General features: G+C 38.4%; 1 long non-coding RNA gene across 1 annotated transcript in view; it reads right to left on the reverse strand.

Annotated features, from left to right (window-relative positions):
* LOC135984114 (uncharacterized) overlaps window positions 1-8,955 on the reverse strand; it is a 40,234-nt gene extending 31,279 nt beyond the window's left edge. The window contains exons 1-2 of the long non-coding RNA XR_010602022.1: window positions 8,820-8,955; window positions 7,165-7,221 (exon numbers count right to left, since the gene is read on the reverse strand). This is a non-coding gene — a long non-coding RNA (uncharacterized LOC135984114). The remainder of the gene's footprint in view (window positions 1-7,164; window positions 7,222-8,819) is intronic.
* Window positions 8,956-13,607: the final 4,652 nt, after the last annotated feature.

A 13,607-nucleotide genomic window follows, 5' to 3' on the forward strand; every position in this document is an offset into this window, starting at 1 on the left:
ATGGAGAAAAAAAAATGATTAGATCATCATCATTAGATCATGTACCTGCTAAGGTATATATAGAGAGCCAAATGCATGCTGGTTCACAGATTAATTTAGCCCATGATCAGTAATTAAATAGTTCATTATATTAGCCTTTTATCCATATGAAGATCATGAAAGAAGATCATGATCATCACCAACACTGAAGGAGGTAGAGTGAAGTTAGTTCATCTCTTATTGTAGACTTGAAGGCCTTATAGAAAATGTAAGTAGTGAAAGTTTACAGGTGAAATCCTGGCCCCGTTGAAATCAACGGCAAATTCCCATTAACTTCAGTAGGGTAAGAATTTCACCCTGATTTTCAGATAGCAGTACAATCCAGAGAAAATCTTTGGTTGGCAGCTTGAGTAAAACCTATAGGGGAGCCTGGGGCTGCTTACCCAAGTTAGAAGCATAATGGCTGTGTGTCTCCACTGCTATTTTAACTAGAGTTAAGAACTAGGGCTGTCAATTAATCGCAGTTAACATGCAATTAACTAAAAAAAATTAACTGCAATTAAAAAAATTAATTGTGATTAATCGCACTGTTAAAAAATAGAATACCAATTGAAATGTATTAAATATTTTCCATATTTTTCTACATTTTCAAATATATTAATTTCAATTACAACACAGAATATAAAGTGTACAGTGCTCACTTTATATTATTTTTTATTACAAATATTTGCACTGTAAAACTCAAAAGAAATAGTATTTTTCAATTCACCTCATACAAGTACTGTAGTGCAATCTCTTTATTGTGAAAGTATCACTTACAAATGTAGATTTTTGATACATAACTGCACTCAAAAACAAAACAATGTAAAACTTTAGAGCCTACAAGTCCACTCAGTCCTACTTCCTGTTCAGCCAATTGCCAAGACAAACACGTTTGTTTACATTTACGGGAGATACTGCTGCCTACTTCTTATTTACAATGTCACTTGAAAGTGAGAACAGGCTTTTGCATGGCACTTTTGTAGCCAGCATTGCAAGGTATTTTTGTGCCAGATGTGCTAAACATTCATATGCCCCTTCATGCTTCCACCACCGCTCCAGAGGACATGCTTCCATCCTGATGATGCTCGTTAAAAAAATAATGCATTAATTAAATATGTGACTGAACTCCTTGGCGGAGAATTGTATGTCTCCTGTTATGTTTTACCCGCATTCTGCCATATATTTCATGTTATAGCAGTCTCGGATGATGACCCAGCACATGTTGTTCATTTTAAGAACACTTTCACTGCAGATTTGACAAAACACAAAGAAGATACCAATGTGAGATTTCTGAAAATAACTACAGCACTCGACTCAAGGTTTAAGAGTCTGAAGTGCTATCTGTCACCGTACCTCTGTGGGTCACAACTGAGAATACCAAATTCAGGACAAACTGCTGACAAATAGGGCAGATACACCTCAAAACTGGAAGTTATTCTCCCTTAAGATATACCAACCCAACAACAATAGTAAACTTCTGTTTCACCACACTGGTAACAAGAAGTCAGAACAGTAGTTTCCTTAGGCATGCCAGTCCTTGTATCACCACCAAAAAACACTAGACTTTAATATGAGTGGTTCTTTACAACCAATTTCATGAAATGAAAGGTTCTTCTGATCCCAAACGATCAGCCACACACTCAGGTGAATATATAACTCAGATCTTGCCCAATAATCACGCTGTTGCCAATCCTTTAGTATCTAAAATCTAAAGGTTTATTTAAAGAAAGAAAGAAAGAAAGAAAGAAAGCCAAAATTTAAAATTTGTTAAAGGAATCAAATAAATACAATAATTGCAAAGTTCTTGGTTCAGGCTTGTAGCAGTGGTAGAATAAACTGCTGGCTTAAGTCAAGTTTCTGGTTGCTTCTAAATCATTGGAAGGTCCTCAGTCCTTTGATTAGAATGTTCCCTTTAGTATAAATTCATAGTCCAGAGGCTTGAGCAGGAAAGAGGCTTGAGCAGAGAAGAGGCAAAATGGAGATGTTTCCAGCACCTTTTGTAGCTTCTCCCATGTGGAGGGAAATCCATTGTTCTCACTGTGGAAAACTAAAGTAACAAGATGGTGTTTGGAGTTACATGGGCAAGTCACATGTCCCTGCATGATTTTGCTTAGTCATGCAGAAACAATTCCCTATCCCCTGACAGAAGGTTCACAGGAAAGTCCATTCAGTGTAAATGGGTGTCTTCCATTGGGAGCTAAGTGTTCTTTTGATGGGCCATTTAACTTGAATAGTCCCTTCAAGATGTGCAGACTAAATACCTTGTGAGTGTTACCACAGGAGCAACCATATTTGAAATACAGGTATAGAGCCCAATGCCCATAACTTCAAATACAAAAATGATACATGCATACAAATAGTATAATCATATTCAGCAAATCATAACCTTTCCATAGATACCTTACTTGACAACCTTTGTACAAGATTTGTTGCAATTATATAACAGTGGTAGCAACAATGATCTACATGGTCAATACCCCAAAGCGGAAACTACAGAACCCAAACCACCAAAAAAGAAAATCAACCTTCTGATAGTGGCATCTGACTCAGATGATGAAAATGAACATGCATCGGTCCACTCTGCTTTGGATTGTTATCGAGCAGAACCCGTCATCAGCCTGGATGCATGTCCTCTTGAGTGGTGATTGAAGCATGAAGGGACATATGAATCTTTAACACATCTGGCACATAAATATCTTGTGATGCCGGCTAAAACAGTGCCATGTGAATGCCCTGTTCTCACTTTCAGGTGACATTCGTAAACAAGAAGTGGGCAGCATTATCTCCAGCAAACTGTAACCAAACTTGTTTGTCTGAGCGATTGGCTGAACAAGAAGTAGGACTGAGTGGACTTGTAGGCTCTAACGTTTTACATTGTTTTATTTTTAAATGCAGTTTTTTTGTACATAATTCTACATTTGTAAGTTCAACTTTCATGATAAAGCAATTGCATTACAGTACTTGTATTAGGTAAATTGAAAAATACTATTTATTTTGTTTTTTACAGTGCAAGTATTTGTAATTAAAAATAAATATAAAGTGAGCACTGTACACATAGTATTCTGTGTTGTAATTGAAAGCAATACATTTGAAAATGTAGAAAACATCCAAAATGATTTAAATAAATGGTATTCTCTTATTGTTTAACAGAGCGATTAATCGCACGATTGATCACGATTAATTTTTTTAATTGCTTGACAGCCTTATTAAGAACACACCTTTTTTTGCAGCATAGACATATCCTTAGAGACCTAGAGGGAAGGTAACAAAAGCTAACATGAAAAAATTTACATCTATAAGTAATAAGAGAAGAATAAACAAAAAAATACAAGGGAGGAAAAATAACTGATGCTGCAGCTTATATGTTTTTCTAAATTGCAATAAAAGGATCTCTCTCTTCATTATTAAGTTTGCACTTTAAGCAATTCTAAAACTTTGAACTTGTATTTCATATTATTGAACATGGTTAAAATTTGATTGACTATACTGCTTGGTTTGAAAATGCAGTGAGCTGATACAATCATGGCTTGCTTATGCGTTGTTTGCTTAGCTTTGTTATTAAAGGTGAGAACTTGAAAAATTTGCCTGAGTTCATCAGCCATGCCACTTTGTAAAAATCTGTAATACCTAGCACTTTTCATCAGAAGATCTCAAAGCACCATACAAAGGAGAATCAGCATCATTATCAACAATTTACAGATAAGGAGGAAGAGACCAAGTGAAATTATGTAGCTCTGACCATGGTCACTGGATATGCCCTTTATTCAGTATGCTTTATTCAGCATTCATACTCACTGCTTGGGACCCAATTCTGCCCCAAGTCAACTGACTGCCACTGTTTTAAGTGGGATCAGGAACAGATTCTTACTCAGGAAAAACTCTCATTGACATCCACAGAAATTTTACCCGAAGAAGGAATGAATAAAGGAGTGCAGAGTAAGAATTAAAGTTAGACATTTCCCCAGAGATGACTGTGAATATTTAGAGGTGGGAGAACATCACTTTATGTCAGAAACAAACCACCATTTTTATACCACATTTTTATATAAGTAACACAAAAAACTGGAGACATATGGTAAACTAAAAGGCAGAATGTGATCAAGTCTGTAAGTCGCAATATGTAAATTTGAACATATTGACATGTTTACCCTACAAAATCATATGGATTATTAATAGGAAAGTGGCTTGGGCTAAATATATGCATTTCATCAACTCTGTGCTTGGTATCGAAGATGCTGAAGTTGGTTTGATCATATTAAGGTATATTACATTTCCTTCGAGGACTAGAGCAATTCATTTATAGATAAAAATGAACTCTCCCTCACGCACATCTGCAGGTTACAGAAGAAATGCTTTATGTGGGCCTCTCGGCTAGAGACATTGCAGAAAGACCCATCTCCATTTACAGTGGCATAAAAGTACTTTTCTGTTTGTGCGCATAGCACTCACTTTTCAGAAGGTCTAACATTCAACATGTTTCTTATTTTCTCAGCTAATTTCTCTCTCTCTTCTAAAGTTAAATAGCCTTTAATTCACTCACTGCAAACTGTGACTTATTTTAGTAAGAGCTGTTTCATGTTTTCATCTGGGTTAGAGTCATCTTGCAGGCTTGCAAAATACACAAGGTTCTAATGCTACAAGAGTCTAAAGAATCTTGAAGAAATGTTAGGTTCTAAAGAAAACATGCCAGAAGCAAAGAGAGCTTAGCAGTGCAGAACTGTTACCTAAAATAGCTTCTAAAATACTGCACATTTTTAGGTTTAAACATAGTTACATTAGACAGAGTTAGAGTAGACATAACATTAGAACTCTTTGTGCATTTTCATGTTTTGACAAACTTCCAACCCTGCTGGGATATTTTGATGAAAGAAACCAATCGAAACAGGTTGCTAATTATGTATACACCTCTTCAAAGGCTCGGCACTTCTACTTGTATGTCTTACCACTCTTACCTCCCCACTCCCTAAAGCAGTTTTACAGTCACTGAACTATAGACCCCTGAAAATGGCAGGTTTGTACACTAAGCTAACCTGCAGTGACTACTAGCATTGACTAATCAGGTGTTTGTAAAATAAGATTCTTAAAAGAGAAAGTTTCCTTTTTTTAAAGAAAAAAAAAATGTAATGAAGTCTTATTTGTATTACAGCTGTACCTTGAGTCAGAATCAGGACCCAGTTGTGCTCAGCAGTGTACAAACACATAGGAAGAGACAGCCCCTTCCCTAGAGGCACCTATTTCGGTAATTTGTGAAACCCCCTTTTCCCACATACAGCTTCACTGAAGTTGCAGGGCTCCACACAGGCACAAAAGTCCACTGCACCAAACCAGCTGCAAATCCTTTAAAGCGTAAGCAACTCTATACACATGAGTAGTCCCATATGGTTACCCACATACATAAGTGTGTGCAGGATCAAGGCCTAAACTGAGACAAGGTGTAACAGTGAGGCCTGGTCTACCCAGGGAGATTAACCAGCATAGCTAAGAGGAATGATTTTTCTGCTATAGCTATGCTAACATAACTCCCCCATGTATTCTATTATGGAATGAAAGTGACTTTATTTCAAAAAAAATTGGGAGTGGAGGGTAGGGAGGAGTTTGTGTGTGTACAAGAGGTTCCCAAAGAGGGACCTCAATCTGTGAAGAACATAAGATCGGACATACTGGATCAAACCAATGGTCTATCTAGCCCAGGATCCTGTCTTCCGACAGTGGCCAATGCCAGGTGCTTCAGAGGGAATGAACAGAACAGGTAATCATCAAGTGATCCATCCTCTTTTTTATCATAGGCAAAAGGTCCACCAGCAAAATCCTGGGTCTGTTCTACCCTGGGAGTAGGGTTGCCAACTTTCTTATCGCAGATTCTGGGCAACGCTTATCTTAGATGACTCCTGGGAAGCGGATGACATGTCCCTCTGGCTCCTAGGCATAGGGTTGGCCACGGAGACTCTGTGCGCTGTCCCCTCCATCAGGTGCCACCCCTGCAGCTCCCATTGGCCACAGTTCCTGGCAAATGGGAAGTGCACAGCCAGCGCTCCGGGCGGGGGGGCAGCACACAAAGACCCTGCGGCTGCCCCTACACTTAGGAGCTGGAGGGACATGTTCCTGCTTCCGGAGAGCTGTGCAGAGCTGGGTAGGGAGTCTGCCAACCCATGCCAACCAGACTTTGAATGGCCCAGTCAGAGGTGCTGACCGGAACCGCCAGGGTCCCTTTTCAACAAGGTGTTCCAGTCAAAAAACAGACACCCGGCAACCCTACCTGGGAGCTGGTTCCTGGCTTTCAGTTTTATCCACACTGGACATTGACCACAAGTTGCCACAAGCTGAATACTCAGACCTTTCCTAATATTACATTTTTAAAGTCTTACTGCTTATAATCAAACTGTGTCTGCCACTATGCTACGAGGAAGGTGAAAAAGCCCACCAGATTTCTTGTCAGTTTGGTCCAACAGGAAATATTCCTTCCTGATCCTGAAAGAGACAATTGTTCAGGTCCACAGCATCCAATCCCACAGCCTCCCCGCCATACACAATACCAACCGTACAACTATGGGGAGGGAGTGTGGGGTAGCTAGCAGCTGCAAGAGGTTTTTGAAAATCCTGGGGGCAGTTTAAATATGCTGTGAGGCTGGGGCCATGAGACCATAGCTAGTCCTTTCCCCCATCTCCAGCCAATAAGAAGGTGGCAGACCAGAGGTAGTTGAGCAGCCCTTTTCCAGGTACTCATGTGCTTTCACATAAATGCCCCTCCCCTCTTCATACTGTATACATAGCTGCTGCACAGCTCTGACCCCTGCTACTCTGGCTTGCCTACTGGGACAAAGAATGACCCTAGCTGAGAGCCCTCCCCTCCGTGTGGGGTACGGGAGGCAGTCAGACAATCAGCTGTAGCAAAAATGACATGCAACTTGCCCAGCATGGGTCTCACAGCCCTGAGATTAAGAGTCTGATGCTCTACTGAGTGAGCTAGCTCATCTGACTGTAGAACTTGTATTAGTGTGTCTTTGAAGGTATAAACATAGAGAGAGCCAAATGTTGGTCAGGCAAAGACTGAAAAAAAGAAAGAGAGAAAAAATAAAAGGTTTAGAAGTTTTGTGGAATTTTATCCAAAATAAAATATTGTCCCCCTTGCTTGCCTTTACTTACAAGACTCATCTGCTGATTGGGTCCAGCAAGGACAAATTCTGCTTGATTTCAGAAGAGCTGGTAATGAGAACACAATATTTAAAATCAATTTTTCATTCATTTGTAGCTCCCTTATATTAAATTTTTACTATAAGGTGTACTTGGGTTTGAATGAATTAATGTTGAACTTCACATTGGCTACATAGTTTTATTTTTGACTATAGCTGCCAAAATATTATTGAAATATTGATATCTGAACACACGCTAACATATTATTCAAGTATTGATACATATGTATGTGAGTTAACATATTACAGAAGAACTGATATATGTGAATGTATAGTCATATACAAGGGAGAAAAGAAGGCAGGATGACTTTTTTTATAGTGCATACTTGTGTGTGTATATATCTATATATTACACACACACACACACACATTCTATTTTTCCATAATGTGGGGGTTGTTTACTTTTTGTTATGATCTATGCTACAAAACAAAATTATTATTATTAATTTACACCCATGGACTGCCACCCTTCAAAACCAGCTCTGCCTTCGTTACTCAGGCAAAACTCTCATTGTGTGACTGTTCTTAAAGTTCTGTGTCAGGCCCTCAGTTTTCAATTTACTAGCTTTTGCTTCGTTTTTGACATACACTTAATATTACATGTAGTTTTGGGTCTGTGGATTTTCTTCATTTTTTAAATAAAAATAAATTGTTCTTATATATTTGGAAGGTTATTTCCCCCCTGGAGTGACTTCAAATTGTTCAAAAGAGACTGTTACTAATACACTGAATTAAACTTGATTGAGAACCTGTGATATTGCCCTGCCAATATCAAATATTGAATACATTTTTGTGCTGTGTTTTCAAAACAGATGTAATATTCAAAAATCTTTTTAATGGATACCACCATAGGTGGTTTTCTAACCCTATCTAAACTTTCAAAGGGAAGAAGGACACCAACCCAGCCCCCATTGTCTTTTTAGTTTAGTTTAACTGGAACATTTAAATGTCTGGGGCAGATTCTGCTATTGAGCTAGTGCTTCAAATGAGTTGCTCTAGCTTTAAAATGGCTTAAAAGCAGAAAGTGGCCACGCATCTTTATTTGAATTAACATCTCACACCCTTTACCTAGCTCGGATTTTTTTTTGTACATATGAAGTAATTTTGATTAGATTAATGTTGACATAATAGACCCTAGTGTTTCCTGAAATACTATTACCATCTATCATGTCATTCACATTGCCCATGCACACTAAAAATCTCTATCTAGTGTTAACTAAAAAGATATTGTATAGGTGTAGGAGTTAATCTGCAATCTTCAAAATATCATCCATTTTCATTAGGCCACATTATGGATTAATTCCTTGTCATGTGGCTCAGTTTTAAAAATCAAAGCTGCTTTTGAAAATGTGCTCCCTAACTAAGACTCTGTATGGCACACATCAGCCCAGAGTGAATTTTTATGGTTATGTCATAAACCTTTGAAAAGATGGGTTTATAATGGATGTGCTAACACAGCCTTACTTTCAACACAGTGAATAGGAAAACCATGTGTAGATAGCCCATCTCTGCTAGAAATTGACCACATGAATACTAAGCACCAAGTTCTATAGAAAAAATATCTTATCCATATTTTGTTACAGATCCAAAGATACAGGGCAGCCATACCTCCTTCCCTTTCCTCTCCAGTATTATACAAAATAAAATTATCTCTTTTCAATATACTAACACAATCCTGAAATAAACAGAAACCTTATAACATTAGACCATCGCCTGCTTCACTTGTGCACAGAATAACCTTCTTCCACCTCACCCCCCCTTGCATTTTCTCTTGCCCTTTAGTACATAAAGCAGCTGGGCCTGGTTGGCTGATGAGCTCCAGCTGCCTTGACCTCCCAAATGTTTAACCCTTATGTGCCTGGTCTCTGAGTCTTGGAAACAAGTGTGGGGGAAAGGAAGGTTTTTTCAGTATGACCATTTGCAGCTGGCCCTAGGCCCAGTGTCCTCCAAGATCCAGATATGGAGTATACTCACCAGTGGTTTCAGATGTTTTGTCACCCCTATAATTCAAAAATGTATTTCTTCTAGAAAATAGAATTTGTCATGCTTTCAGTCTTCATTATAGTCCAATCCCTTAATAATATGTATCTGTGTTAGAAACAGGATTCCTGCCCAAATTAACAGTGCTGGATCAGCATTAATTTAGGCATATTCTCCTTCCTCACTCTGAAATCTACCTGAGAGAAGATTGCATGAGCATCCATGAGCAGGGAAATCTATGGGATCCAGGTAGATCTTTGGGGATGTATAGGTTCCATTGCCTGAAGAAGAGGTAAAACCTCACTTCCCCTCGCAACACTGCTAAGGCAACTAGCAGTTTCTAGTACCACGGGTGGGATTAACCCAGATGGAGCTTGTCTAGACTAGGAAAAAAATTGTTTTTTTGAAAAATGTGTTAGCCAATGTTTTAATTAAGACCTGTTAAAAATGTGTTAGCACTTAATATAGACAAGTTGTAATGTCTTTAAAACATGTTAGCTGGTCAAGGTCAGATCTTGAATTCAAAGCTGTTAGCTAACATATAGACCCCATGGGTAATAGTTTCAAAGATGCCCAGGTGATTTAGAAAACTAAGTCCTTTTGAAAGTCAATGGCACTTAGGCACATTTGAAAATGTTACCTCAGTGTCACCAGATTGCACTAACATGTTTAATAAGTGCACATTTGGTAGCTCTTCCTAGCCTAGACTAGGGAAAAAAGGGTTTTATTTATTCAAGTTAGCTATATCAAGGCAGTCTATAGGATCAACCCCTACCAGATAACATGAATTTAAAGTGTTAACATTTAAAAAAGATGTTGGAGCTAAGTGATGTTTGAAATGGGGTATCTCAAACTATCTCAAATTAAAAGCATAACCTAGTCTAGACATACCTTCAATGACAAATCCCTTTGGTCCTGATTCAACAAGCATATGCTTGCATCCATCTTTGTTCAGCACAGCATGTAAAGTTAAATGTGCTTAAGTGCTTTTCTGAATCAGGGCCTCCATGCAGATCTTTTTTTTTTCCCAGAATGAATTTGCTGTGTGTGTCAGCTAGCTAACAAACAGAATCATGAGTTCATCTTTGGTCTCCCTTTTATTATTTCTTCTTTATTTTCTTTATGTTTCTGGTTTTCTGATTTGTTATCTGGACTGGATTTTTTTGTTTTCTGTTTTAATCATTGAACCATTTAATCAGGCCTGAGCCTATAGGCAAAACTCCCATTGACTCTTTTACATGACTGACTTCAAGATACAGATTTGTCTGCATCAGGTGTTTGCTTTCCAAAACAATGTTCTAAACACATAATATAATTGTAATAAGGTATAATGACTGTTAGGGGCTTTCCCTTCACCTCTCCCCTGGTTCTTGTCACATAGATTGAAAGCAGAAGGCCGGAAGTCCGAAGTGCAGGCAATGGGATGTTTATTGGGGTTAGTTTCAAGCAAGCATATCCATAGGTCTGATGCCACAAAGCCTTTTTCTCAGTGTCCCTGTTCCCACCTCCTCCTTTTTAGCAGGCCCAAATATATCTGCAGTGCACACCCCTGGTCCTATCCCATACAATTTATGGTGATGTTCTATTTTGGAGGGTCTTGAGTCTGTGGGCTCGGTACCACATCTTTTGTATTCCATGGGATGGGTAAGGAGTGAGGTTATGTACTGGCCAAGGCCAGGCTGTTCTTTGGCTTTTAGTATTTCTTATACCTCCCCCCGCCCCCACCATTCTTCTCCCCCCTCCCGACTGGTTGCTTGACCTTGCCTTGAGATAGGAGTCAGGCACTCTTCAAGTGTACACTTGAATATTACACTCCCACTATACCTAGCAAGACTTTAGCTCTATTCCTTATCTTTTCTCATTGTATAAAAGCCCCATCTGGTTGTGGGAAATGCAACACACTGTGTCTTTGTTCACACATATTAGTAAGGATGTAAGAGTATCAAAAGTCAAACCCAACATTCTTTCTCAGGCTAACAACAGGCCGATATACTAACAATAACCTTCAGCTTTTTCTGTTATGGAATGTTTGCATGACTTAAGTTATTTCCTGCTTTGATTTCGTTACGTTAACATTCTTCAAACCTTAATATTATTTCATTCATAAAAAGAATGAGTAGAACATATGAGGAGATCTGCACACACTCATTTCATGCAGTGATTTGCTTTGATTTGGCTTTTGTATCCAAAGGTAGAATGTATCTCTCACTGGTTTTCAACAAAGAAAATATGAGTATTTTTATGATTAGCTTTAAATTTCAAATATGCAGGTGCTTATGACCATACATTGGGGGGAAACACTTTACTGGTGCACACATACAACATCTATTTTAAAGGAACAAGACAGCATACTCTGAAGATTCATTTTAAAGGAGCATGAGCCTATTTATTTGAGATCAGATTTGTGCTTATAGGTCCCAATCCTGCAATGAGAGGTCCTTCAGCATGCATCTCCTTGCAGGACTTGTGTCTTAGTGTGCATGTGCGACAGCCAGATCAACAAAATAAACCGTAATTTGTAATGACTTCCAGGTCAGTAATTTTGTGAATAAAATATAAAATAATAATAATAATTAATAAATATATAGCCCTACTATAGTGCTTTTCATCCAAGAATCTCAAATAACTTTACAGATATTAGGGACTGAGACGCCTCCCATTGAAGTCAATGGCAAACCTTCCATTAGCTTTAATCGGGTCAGTAACAGGCCCTTGGAGAAACAAGGTCTTGTCCTGAGAATTGCTGGACACTCAAGTTCCCAGTTGAATACCAAGAAGTATAAAATACGGCTGGTTAAAAAAAAAATCAGTCTTACGTTTTTTTAATAGTAAACTAGGCTTTCAACACAGTGAAGTTTTTTGCAAAAATGTCTGCAAAATATCTGGGAAATTTTGAATTTTTATTAAAAAAGAGAACACCTGAAAAACCTCTATTTCAGTGGACTGTATTCCTTACCTGGACTACATCTTCTGTGATACACCATGACCCTATACTCCCACAATGCAGCATGGTGACTCAGCAAGATGGAAGTCCATGGTGCATCATGGGAGATGTAGTCCTGCTAGTAAGCTTGGCACTCAGAGAAGAATGGAGTTAAGAAGCATCCAAACTACAATGCCCATAAGATATTATGGCAAAATTTCTAAATCAAAATGTTCTGTGCTAAACTGGAAGTTTTGGGCCAAGAAAAATTTCAGACATTTTTGTTCATTTGTTTGCTTTCATCAAAAGTTTTCAACTTTTGATTTTGCACCAAAAACTCAAAAATTTCCATTGGAAAAAAAAATTCTGATCACCTCTACTGTGGAGCACCTGCAGGTGTCAGTGATTTTACTGTGAATTGTGGATGCTGAAGAACAGGAAGCCTTAATATGTCCCATGTCCACTTTATAGGTGGTGAAAATGAAGTACAGAGAAGTAAATTAACTTGCCCAACATCACAAAGGAAGTATGCAGCAGAGCCTAGGACAGAAACCAGATCACCTGACTTGCCGTTCTGTGATTTAACCTCTAAACAATATCTTCTCTTTTCATGATAGAGTGTACTTGAATTATGATTTGCAGTACATTGTATAGATTTATAATATGATACTAACCCTTCTTTATTATATGCGTGATCAGCAGTGAAATAGTTGATAACGTTGACATTTAATTTTAAATTTTCATCATTGGGCATCTGAGTTGTGATGATCATTAAGAAAATGAAAACTGAGTTTCTGGAGCAGAAGATGGTGTTTTTGGAAAGGTGGTGGTATGCTGTATTGCCATGTATCTCTCATTCCTTCCAATCTGAGCCCTGAAGCAAGCAAACAAGAACTCAACAATAATGACATTTACAAATAAAAAATAGATGTAAAGACCATTAAGAGACACATTCTAAATTTGGCATGATTTGCATCTGAGGGACCTCCACACTTAACTATTCATCTACTGCTAATGTCATGTTCCAAACTTTCTCCAGTTCAGATCCACTTGTCTCCAATATTTGTGATGGTAGATGTCCAAAAGGACAACAGCAGACACCCTTGAGAAGAGGGGCTAAGCGGCTTAATACCATTTTTCCTTCCCCCTGATTCTGGGGATTGCTGATAGCCTCAGGTGCAAGTTAGTGTAACCTCAGGACTGCTTTAATTTGCATTAATAGATAATGGCCCCAAATTGTTGTTCTGCCAGCCAGGACCACCAAAGCACATCACATTCAGTCCTTGCCCCCTTTCTGCACCGAGCCCACCCCACCCCAGAACACTATTCAATCAATGTGGTCTAGGAGGTATTTATGTAGGTATTATACTAAGGGAATCTTCAGCTGCCACCAGGAGGCAGTTTTACATCTCCTTTGTATCATGAGGGAAGCACAAAGAGAATTTAAGGTGGAATATCTGACCTTAGAAGACTTGTAGGTGATTTAAAGAACA

The sequence above is a fragment of the Chrysemys picta genome, chromosome 5 (genome assembly GCF_011386835.1).
Source record: "Chrysemys picta bellii isolate R12L10 chromosome 5, ASM1138683v2, whole genome shotgun sequence".
Classification (NCBI taxonomy): Eukaryota; Metazoa; Chordata; order Testudines; family Emydidae; genus Chrysemys; species Chrysemys picta.